General features: G+C 45.2%; 1 pseudogene; it reads left to right on the forward strand.

Annotated features, from left to right (window-relative positions):
- Positions 1–9350: 9350 nt before the first annotated feature.
- On the forward strand, positions 9351–10421 carry LOC123784239 (small ribosomal subunit protein uS2 pseudogene; annotated as a pseudogene).
- Positions 10422–10677: the final 256 nt, after the last annotated feature.

Consider the following 10677-nt stretch of genomic DNA (forward strand, 5'->3'; position numbering starts at 1 on the left):
CAAAAGACCAGTTTAATTCTAGCAGTCATTTTTCAGGCAAGAAGACTAAAAGCCAAATGAGCTCCCTTCAGGCCTTTCCACAGCACTTTGTATGTGGCATGGGTTCATTAAATATGTTTGCTCAGCCAGCCTCCTGCCTGCACCCTCATTAGGGGGAGTCTCCCAGGACTGCCCTCACTGGACATATAGGGCCGTGGTAATCAGTCAGGGCATTTAAGACCCAGCATTAGAGAGCTGGCTTCGGAGAAACCAGGAACTTAGTAAATTGGGAAAGAAAAAAAGAATAAGAAAGAAAGAGAGAGAAAGAAAGAGAGAAAGAGAAAGAAAAGAAAAGAAAAGAAAAGAAAAGAAAAGAAAAGAAAAGAAAAGAAAAGAAAAGAAAAGAAAAGAAAAGAAAGAAAAGAAAGAAAAGAAAAGAAAAAAAGGAAGGGAAAAAATGGGTGGGCAAAGCTCAAGAGGACTTACGTAATCCGATTCCGCTTTGGACACAGATGATGAAATTCTGCAAAACGGCCAGCAGGGGGAGCTCAGGCAGTGTGTCAGCACGCCGGCGCCCAGGTTGCCTGGAGCCAAAACTGCAGACAAACAAAACAATGAACCTTTGTGGTTTCTCTTGGGCTGTTAACCCAGGGAGGCTCAACGCAGGACAGCCTGATGCTCATTCTAGGGGATTCAGCTAGCATCTCACAGAACACCGACGTCATAGGTCTCTCTTTGTCTCCCTCCCCAACTCTCCCCCAAATTGTTTTCTCGGTGTTAAGAGTCTACCTCTAATCTCTTTCTCAAGCCCTCTCAGTATCTCTTTGCATCTCTTTTTGTAATTCTGGTTTTCTCTGAATCTGTGTTTCTGTCTGTGCTTCTTTCTTGTTATTTCTCCGTATCATCCTAGGCCCACTTCATATAAATGAAAAATAAATGGACATGAACCCATCCATAGACTGAGCTCTGAAAGATTTCAAGATCTTTCCAAAACTAATACTTTGAATAAAATGTATGCTGTGCAGCAGACGTGGCTAATTCTGCCACCACTTAGCTATGCAGTCACATCTTTCATGTCTATTCTCTCGTCCCTGTCCTCAGGCCTGCTGCCCATGCCACCCTACAGTCTCTCCACTGCCGATTGGTTGCTGCCCGCCTCCCCCAAACCATTGACCTCCAGTAGTTGTCTCCCTCCCCGACCAGCAGAACAAGATCTTCCAGGTCTTTTAGAGAAGAGGCCCACACCAGAATAGTTGTACCTCTCGTGACACAGTATTTTGTTTCTTAAGTAAGGCCCAGCCCCCTCATTTCCAGAGAGCACTGTAACGCTGGTGGGATCAGGGGGTGAGGGGCTCCAGGGGAGAAAGGGAGGGACTCAGCTTTGCACTCCACCTGGAAACTCTTATTACCCAACATTCAGGCGCTTGGCTGGATTCATTCACTCAAGGATCTTCCTCATGCCTTTCTTTCCAGATTGACCCTCGGGGACCTCTAGTTTATCACACAATCTGTATATATCTGACCCTATGGGGGAGCAGAGATTAAATTCTCTTTTCTGGGCTTTTGAGCCCTGGAGAATTAAGAAATGCAACTGAGATGTGTGTTAAGTTTCCAGAACATCCCATGACGGTCAAGAAGGAAGGCACATTTGATGGAAGGCAGCTTTGCCTGGGGCCCACAGAGGCCGAAGGAGGGCCTGCGCGTGTACGGCATACAGATTGTTCCTGGGCCGAGGTGCTCAGCAGAAGCTGTTTCCGTTCCAGCCCCAAATACTGTGACTATGGTGGTGGTGATGTATCTTCCTCATTCTTACATTTTATGGTCCCTACCTCCAAATCTGTTCTGTTCTATCCAGGTTCTCATTATTTTTCAGGTCCTAATCATATGTGTCCCTGAGAGGCGGGTTCTAATATTAGATCTGCTAGGACGTGATACTCCTCAGTCTTGGCACTTCAACTTTCTTTAAGCCTCCTGGATTCAAGGAAGGTAGTGGTACTGTGATCTGATCACAGTTGTCCCCGCCCTGCTCAATACTTGGTAACCATCATCATTTCCTAGTCCCAGAACCTGTTTGGACAGAACTGAAGACCAAAGTACTGCGTAAGGGGACAGACAGGCAACGCAATGCAATCCATCACTTAAAGACATGAACCACTTGCTTGCCCTTGCTCGGCCCTGGCCATACAGAGTGTCTGAGCAAGACATAGGGCCTGTCCTCAGGGAGCAAATGCTTCTATTGGAGAATAGAATGTGTCTCTGAACCGGAATGAAAATGGAGCTGCTGCAGAAAACCCAGCGCTGCAAAGTGCTAACATCATCAGGCAGGTTGCCTCTGCAGTGCAATCTATAATCTCTGTGACTTTCAGAACCAAAAGAATTGCTATATGACTTTCTAAATTAAGCTTTGCATTACTTTGGAAATTAACAAAGCATTCCTTCCCACAGACACTGTTCCCAAATTAAACATTTTGTGCTTGTACAGCTGTTCAAATGTCGGTGAATCGAAGATGAAAAGTTCTTAGGAAGGGAAGAGAGGTGGGTGCCTAGAAAGGAGAACGGAGCACTGCGGGGGAGTTCTTGGAGGGCGAGCTGGGGGTCAGGTAGCAGAGATTATAGGACAGTTGGAGAAGTTTATGATCCAGTTAGTGAGTACATAAAATGTTTTTAAATTATTAGGTCTAGATAAGTGTAGGTTAAGGGGCCCATTATGGTCAAGTATTCAAAGGCATACTCTTAAGTGGAAAACTTGGGGAGTGGCTATTCCCCACCTCTAATCAGTAGGAGCCAGACGAAACAGAAGAAATAAACATCAAGGGCCAAGATGGTATTTCAAGGTCACTGTGAGGCCCACTTTTCAAGATTCGACAGCAGTCAAACACTAGAATGGGTCACAGAGGATTGCTGGGCACTCTCTTCTGGGGCTACTTAATGAAAGAACAGAGCCTTTGGGTTCTGCAATGCTGCAGGTGATGTCCAGTGTAGAGACAGAAGCATGTCCTGGATGAGTTAGCCCCCCAGGTTCTCTTCTAGACCGGGAAGAAGAGAACTCATCTAGGATTAGAGGCCTTTCACAGTGGCTAGAGAGAAATGGACAGATGGGAAGGCCCACAGTCCTCGCTGGCCCACCTCCCACCACCATGCCAGAGCCCTTTCCATTAAGCTGCCTCTGTGCCTTTTGTTTCATGAACTTGTCCGTAGATCTTCGCTTGCAAAGATGTGAGCCATCTTGACGAACGGTTTTTTAGAAAGCCCTTGCTCACAAAAATCCGGTCTGCGATATTTGGATTGACCACCAGGCCTCTCATTTTCCACGCAAGTTGTTCCCAATTTATCTCTGGGTCTCTTCCAGAAGGGCATGAATTATTTGCTGGTGATGTAACTTGAAACCCAGGTTCCCTTTGGAAACCATTTTAATAGAGGTTGGAAATGGGGACTGGAGCAGAAGAGAGTGAAGAGGTGTAAAAAAAAAAAAAAATTCCAAGTTTGGCCAGATAGGATTTTCCAGGTGGCTGAGGGAGGAGGAGGCCCTGTCTTCAGCACACAAGGCCTGAGGGCTCACAGAAGCAGAGAGCTGTGCTGGGCACTGGCTGCCCAGCTCCCTTGCGGCTCCAGGGCACAGAGCTGGGGAGACTGTCCTCTGGTCTTGGCTGCGCCTTGGACAAGCTATTTATCCCGGAGCCACTTATCCTGTCTGGGTCCCAACTTCAACATCTGCAAGAGGAGAACATCCATGTGAACATCCCCAAGTTTCCATAAACTCTATGTTCTGTCATTTTGTATGGCTTCGTGGGTTGGTTTTAAAGATCAATGACACCTTTCACCTGTATGGTGCTTTATGGTTAAGAAAGCATTTTCACATACTTATCTTATTTGGTCCTCACAATTATGCTCTGAGAGAGGTACAACAAATTATTTTCCCCATTTTAGAAATGAAAAAACTGAGGACCAGGGCGGTTAGGCAATGTGCTATTACACCGACAACAGGTGGAAACTCAGGACTCCAGCTTAGGTCTTCCAACTTGAGCTCTGTTATTCATTCTTGTGAGGGGTCCAGTGTGCCTTTAAAATCAGATAACTATGGATCATCTCTCCAGAAAGATGAACTTGGGATTTTTAGATGTTTAAGCTCAACATAGATACCAGGTAAAATTCCCCTACTTTCGGCCACCCTTATGAATTCATGCAAATGTATGTATGCCTTGCTTCTTTGACCAGATTGCAAGCTCCTTGGAGGTTCAGGCCATGTGTTTTCTCCTCCCTCCGACTCCCTCCAGCAACTGTCACAGAGCCAAGCACCTAGCTGGGGTTCTTGCACTGCCAGGAAGAGGCAAGCCAAAGTAAAGAATGCAAAATAACTAATTGGGACAGATGTCCATTTCCACGATTGACCACTTGTCCTACAAGAGCTGATATCCTTGTACATGTCCTGCCCTAGGCAGTCCTCTGCCTGCCACACTAGTCCCCAAATCCTAGAACACAGCACAGGCTCCCATGGTGGCAGCAGCAATACCCTCCTCCTCGATGCGATTTTCCAGGCACCAGATGGGCTCAGAGGTATGAAGACACATGACCTCAGTGATCTCACACCCCAGGCGCCTGATTTAAGTAAAGAAGGCAGACTGGTTGCCTTACCTGGGGACGTAGAGGTAAATCCGTGGGAGGGGCTATCATGAGCTTAAGTTGAGAGGGGGGAGTGATACTGAAGCAGGAACAGCCAAGAGCATCTGAGGAAAACTGCTGAGGACATCGGGTGACTGGAAGGAGAGGTGCCTTCTTGCAGTGGGAGGGGTGGGTGGGTCTGGGAAGTGAGTCAGAAGGCTGAGCCCAAGGCCAGCGTAGGTTCTCTGACCACTTGTGCACACTTGGCACCAAAATTCAGTGCAGTCTTGTTTCATGTCCCTAGAACTTTACCCTCATCAGCAACCATGACTCCAGTCCTTTCACCAGAACTACAAAGAGGAAACAGTGATAATCCAAAGGCAAGGACAATTGACCAGATAAACAGAGATGGCTTCGATTTCAGACTTTTGCCCCATTATTACCCTGCCATCTCTTTGTTATCCTGTATCTCAAGTCCTTACTTTCCCAGATTTGGTGGAGAAGGAAAAGGATTCCAAGACTGTTGTAAGCGGGGCCACTCCCAATAAATGAGACCAACCCGTACCCTAGGGACTGACTCAGTTGAGCTTCATAGTCAGAAGAATCTGAATTTCCAACAAAGGAGGTCTCTGTCTCCCTCCTTGTAGATAACAATAACTCTACTATGAGAAGAATTCTAGGGTGATAGGATATTAGAGAGAACTGGGACCCTAGAGCTTACATATTGATCTAACACGTTCACTGACAGACGAGGAGACTTAAGAGTATGGCGATGACATCAGTCCAGGCCACCCAGGAAGTTAGTGAAAGAAATTGCATTAAAACCCAGAAATCTTGACCTAATACCACACTAGCTCTTCTCCTATCATATCTATCCTGGCCCTTGTAAATGCCAAAGGCTTTCACCCAGGTACAACTCTGAGCTACCAAGAAGGAAGGTCTGAATTCGTGAAACTTATTTGTGGGAACCACTGCTCTTTAGGAGAACTTTTTTATATTGCAGCCAGCCCTGGAGACTCTGTCCCTGCCTCCCTGCATCCCGCAGGGAGAGAAAGAACCAGAATTTCTGTTCTAAAAGCCCTTCTGGCTGCCAAGCCTTCCCCCTCTGGCCAAACACAGTACCTGATCTCATCCTAGTGGATCTCCACCCTTCAGACAGTCCCAGTACCCAGTCCTGGAGCAGAGGTGGTGATGCCCCGTCAGGTACAAGGTGCAAGTGGAGCCTCTTGCACAGACACTTCATAAATGTTCTACAAGTGAATAACTAAGGTTCCAACTCTTCTATACTGCCTCCAGTTCACCACTTCCAAAGCATCCAACAAACTTGCCTTCAATCTGTGGATCAAATCAAGTCAAAGAAACAGACATTAACTAAGGTATTATTGGAAAGGCAATGTACAGGTGCTGAGCTCTAGACAAAGACATGTCTGTGTCCCTGCCTTTGAAAGACTCACAGGCTAACTGGGGGAGACCAGGTGATATTACATTTTAAGTTAGTATCACAGGGTAACAATACAAGAAGTGCCACGAAGCAACAAATGACCAGAGTAGGTTATCTGTGCATTGTTACACAGAAAAAAAAGAACACTGGGGATTGAACAGTCCAGGGAAGTTTGTGGAAAAGGAAAAATCTCATCAGGACTGGGAAGGATGGGTAGAACTTAGAGGAGTGAAGGAAAGAACATTTCAGAAATTGGTAACTGAGAAAAGATAGAAAAAATAGAAAAATGCAAGTGTGGTGAGGGTAGTGAGTAATGCTAATTGCAGTCGTAAATGATGTTTATCATCTATCGGACGCTATTCTTAGCAGCTAACATTGATTAATTCTCTTGATCCTCATGCAATTCAAATTATTACTACTATTATCACATTTGTACGGTCGAGGAGACTGAGGCATAGAGAGGTTTTAAGTTATCTGAGGGCGCAGCTGGTAAGTGAGCTGGAATTTGAGCCCAGAGGCTACACATTCAGCCACTGTTTCTCTCACTGTGGCTAGAAGCGTTGATTTCTTGGGAAGGTGTGTTGGGCAGATCACAGAACACCTGGAATACTATATTACACACTTGGACTTGGTTTTGTGGGCAGTGGGAAATCATTAAAAGTTTCTGAGCAGGGAAGTGGATCTGCGTTTAGGGTTTTAAAGTGAGACACACACATGAAGGAAATCCTAAAGGACACCTTCATATTTTTAAAAAACACAGAGAAATATATTAGCACGTAGATAAAAATGTCCCTCCTTTTCATAGAAAGCCTTGTCCAGAGTTACTCCCAGTGGCCTCTTACATCTTAAACTTACATCTTAAACTTGGGTCCGGGATCAAATCCTTGATTGGTGGTACTGAGGAAACAACCAAAATGTAAACATCCCTGAAATCTCCCCAGCACATGCTCAGAAGCTAAGGGCCAAGACAGGCTTAGAGGATAGCGTTTACAGGGAGATAGGAGACATCAGATCTGGAAAGCGTGGGGAAGAGTGAAGGGAAGAAAATGTCAATCAGCAAGTGAGAGGTCAGCAAATGAGTTGGGACCTTGGGTGTACAATTCAGCAATAATTTAAGCATGATAGAATCAAAGCTTCTGGAAGAGGAAAAAATATTGTCAGCTATCTCCTTGATTATTTTGTAATAGCAGATAATTTCTTTAGTCCCTTCCTTCTTTTTACAGGTTAAAATGGAAAATCTTTTCTCATGCACAGAATGCTTTTATTTCTCTCTCTTTCTTTCAGGACTCAATTTTCCTAATTCATTCTATCAAGCACTATAATGTTCTCGTGACTATCCACTCGAATGAACGTGGGACAGATCGAGTAATAAGAACTTTGAAAGGGTGGTGATTGAAATAAGAGCATCTTTTTATATTTTCCAGGAACTGTAGCCTGCTCAAGCCAATAGAGTAAAAACATTAGATAATTTGATTTCTGAGCACAGATTAGATAATTGTCTTGGATGGGACTTTGGGAATGGTCATAGGAGATAAGGCATCATCCTGTTGGGAGGGTCTTCAGGGAATATTGGGTTTATGTGAGTGTCATTTGGCTCCCGAGTCACAAAGCATGGATTGCAGGGCTGGCCTTAGTCCAGGCTCCAGGCAAAATTACGTACTTATCCTTGTAAATTGTGGTATTCAGTATAACCATCGCCTTGATTTATGGCCACGCCTTCATGACCCCACTTTTGGAAATGGACTCCAGATCTGAGTTCAGGCAGCTGCTTTACGCCCATCCACAGGAAGCCGACAGATAAATGGTGTGGGGGTGGGCGAAGTGGCTTGTGAATGCCCAAATCTTGTTCTCTCGAACAGGTATGTTTGTTTGAAGAATGAATTGATTAGTTTGTGTTTAAGTGAGGGCAAAAAGCACTTTAATGTAAGAAAATCAAATGCTATATAGACATCCCCTCTCCAATCACATGTGTGGTGTTGATAATCTGTGAGAGCTGGTCTTTCGTTCCTTTGCTATCTTCCCAGCTGCTACTATTTGAAAAGACTTAAGCCCATGCCTGATGCTGAGTCACTTGTTTGGTGCTGTGTGTAAGGGGTTTGGAAATAAGTCACATTCCCAGACCCAAGTCCTAGGAACCAAGTTACTACTTCCAGGCTCCTGTGTTGACCCCAAATCCTTCCCTTTCAGCCAGGTCTGGGATAACTGCTCCCCAGAACTGATCTGGGTACCCGTGTGGCCTCAGAGCCAAAGTTCTTTCTCTGTTGGCCCTTCCCTATATGTTGGCCCAAATCCCAGAGGTAAAATGCTACCCTGGTTTCCTCTCGTAAATTCTTACTTCTCGCCCTGCTTAAAATTCTGCTTCTCCTCTAGAACTAGATACTCGACCCACCTTTCATCCATCCTCGTGCCTTCTCCCACTAGCTGGGGTTTTCTGTGATGCCAGGTCATGGAATGACTGCCTTGAGACAGGGCACGTTTGTCTTATTGGACCCTCATGATTGATTTCTGTTGATTTAATTCAAGGTCTCTCAACATTAGTGCAACCACTCCTGGGCATGTATTGGAAACTCAAGGGGGCATTTTTTTGATTGCCCCAGTATTTGGGAGGGGTGATAGTGGCATTTAGTGAGAGGAAAGTCAGGATGCTATTCTCCAATTGTGTGCACCACAGGCACGTTAACCAAGAAATGTTGTGTGTCCTGGGTAACCTTCAAAACTCACACTGGATGTTTGTGTGGGAAAACCTGTTTATAATTATCTGGGTGTGGAACACAATCCCATTTTACGTGGAAATACAATTACTTTTGCATAGTTTTAACATACATGGACTTTTCCATAAATGCCCTCTAAGCATTTTTAAAGGAAGTGAAGATCGTACTGTGTTTGTTTCAGAACTTTACCAGCAGTAGTCACGATCTCAGAAAAGCACCTCACTGTCAGTGACATCATTCTTGGTATTTGAGTTGCCAGCACAGTGTCTCTGTCTACATTTGTCTCTGACACATTCACCTTGATCTCAAAGCAATGGACTCCTTCATTCTATCTTCTAGTTAGTCACCCCCCAAGCATTCATATACTCCAATACATATTATTTTATTACAAATTATTCCTCTCCCACCAGTATTTTTTCTTTATTTTTATAGTTAGGACATTATATTAAAAATATGTATGTAGGTGGTTTATTATCTATGAATTTCTTTTCAGAATAATAAATGGAACTTAACAAAACAACATTTAAAATTAGGTTATTGGCTTTCCATGCTACCCAGGGAGAGGTCCATACAGCATTGTTCTGTGTTCCCATGGCAACTTAAAGGGAAACTTTCACAGTGTCTGCAAACCTTGATGTCCTGCAAATGAAGGAGGAAGATGTCATCAAATTCCTTGCAGCAGGAACCAACTTAGGTGGCACCAACTTTGACCTCCAAATGGAACAGTACATCTACAAAAGGAAAAGTGATGGCATCTACATCATAAATCTGAAGAGAACCTGGGAGAAGCTTCTGCTGGCAGCTTGTGCCATTGTTGCCATTGAAAACCCAGCTGATGTCAATGTCATATCATCTGGGATTACTGACCAGTGAGCTGTGCTGAAGTTTGCTGCTGCTCCTGGAGCCACTCCCCTCGCTGGCTGCTTCACTCCTGGAACCTTTGCTAACCAGATCCAGGCAGCCTTCCGGGAGATTTCTGGTGGTTACTGATCCCAGGGCTGACCACCAGCCTCTCACATAAGAACATAGGTTCTTATGTTAACCTGCCTACCATCACTCCGTGTAACACAGACTCTCTACTGCGCTATGTGCACATTGCCATCCCTTGCAACAACGAGGGAGCTCACTCACTGGGTCTGATGTGGATGCTGGCCCGGGAAGTTCTGCGCATGTGTGGCACCATTTTCCCGTGAACACGCATGGGAGGTCATGCCTGATCTCTACTTCCACAGAGATCCTGAAGAGACCGAAAGGGAAGAGCAGGCTACTGCTGAAAGGGCTGTGACCAAGGAGGAATTTCAGGGTGATGGGCTGCTCCAGCTCCTGAGTTCACCGCTACTCAACCTGAAGTGGCGGACTGGTCTGAAGGCGAGCGGGTGCCCTCTGTGCCGATTCAGCAGTTCCTGCGGAAGACTGGAGCGCCGGCCGGCCTCTGAAGACTGGTCTGCAGCTCCCACTGCTCAGGCCACTGAATGCATAACAACAACCACTGAGAGGTCTTCAGCTGCTCTCGCACAAAGGCAAACAAAATGGAAATAAAGTTGAAGGAAAATAAACAGTTTTTTAAAAAAAATCAGGTCATTGGGTCTAATCAGATTAAGAAACTTTGACCTAACTGGGTATTGTAGTACTTTCTGTTGAAGGCAAGAAAGGACTGAACATGAGGTCAGTGCCTTCCCAGGAGAAGGCCGTGGCTGCCAATCAAGAGGTCTCATGGGCAGTATCCCTTTGAGAAACTGACCACTTTCCAATTTTATTGTTTATCCTCATCAGGAATCAGCAGTTTTCAGAATTCCAGATCACTTAAATCAGGCAAATCCATAAAGTTACTCACAGTCAGCTTAACAAATTTACATTGGGAGACATTTCTTCCCAGGGAGTGAAAAGCTTACGTCCACTGTCCTGGGCAGCCAGTCCTAGGAACAAAATGAGCATGAATGCTGAGCA

Source organism: Ursus americanus, chromosome 4 (genome assembly GCF_024610735.1).
Source record: "Ursus americanus isolate L20-20 chromosome 4, mUrsAme1.1.p, whole genome shotgun sequence".
NCBI lineage: Eukaryota > Metazoa > Chordata > Mammalia > Carnivora > Ursidae > Ursus > Ursus americanus.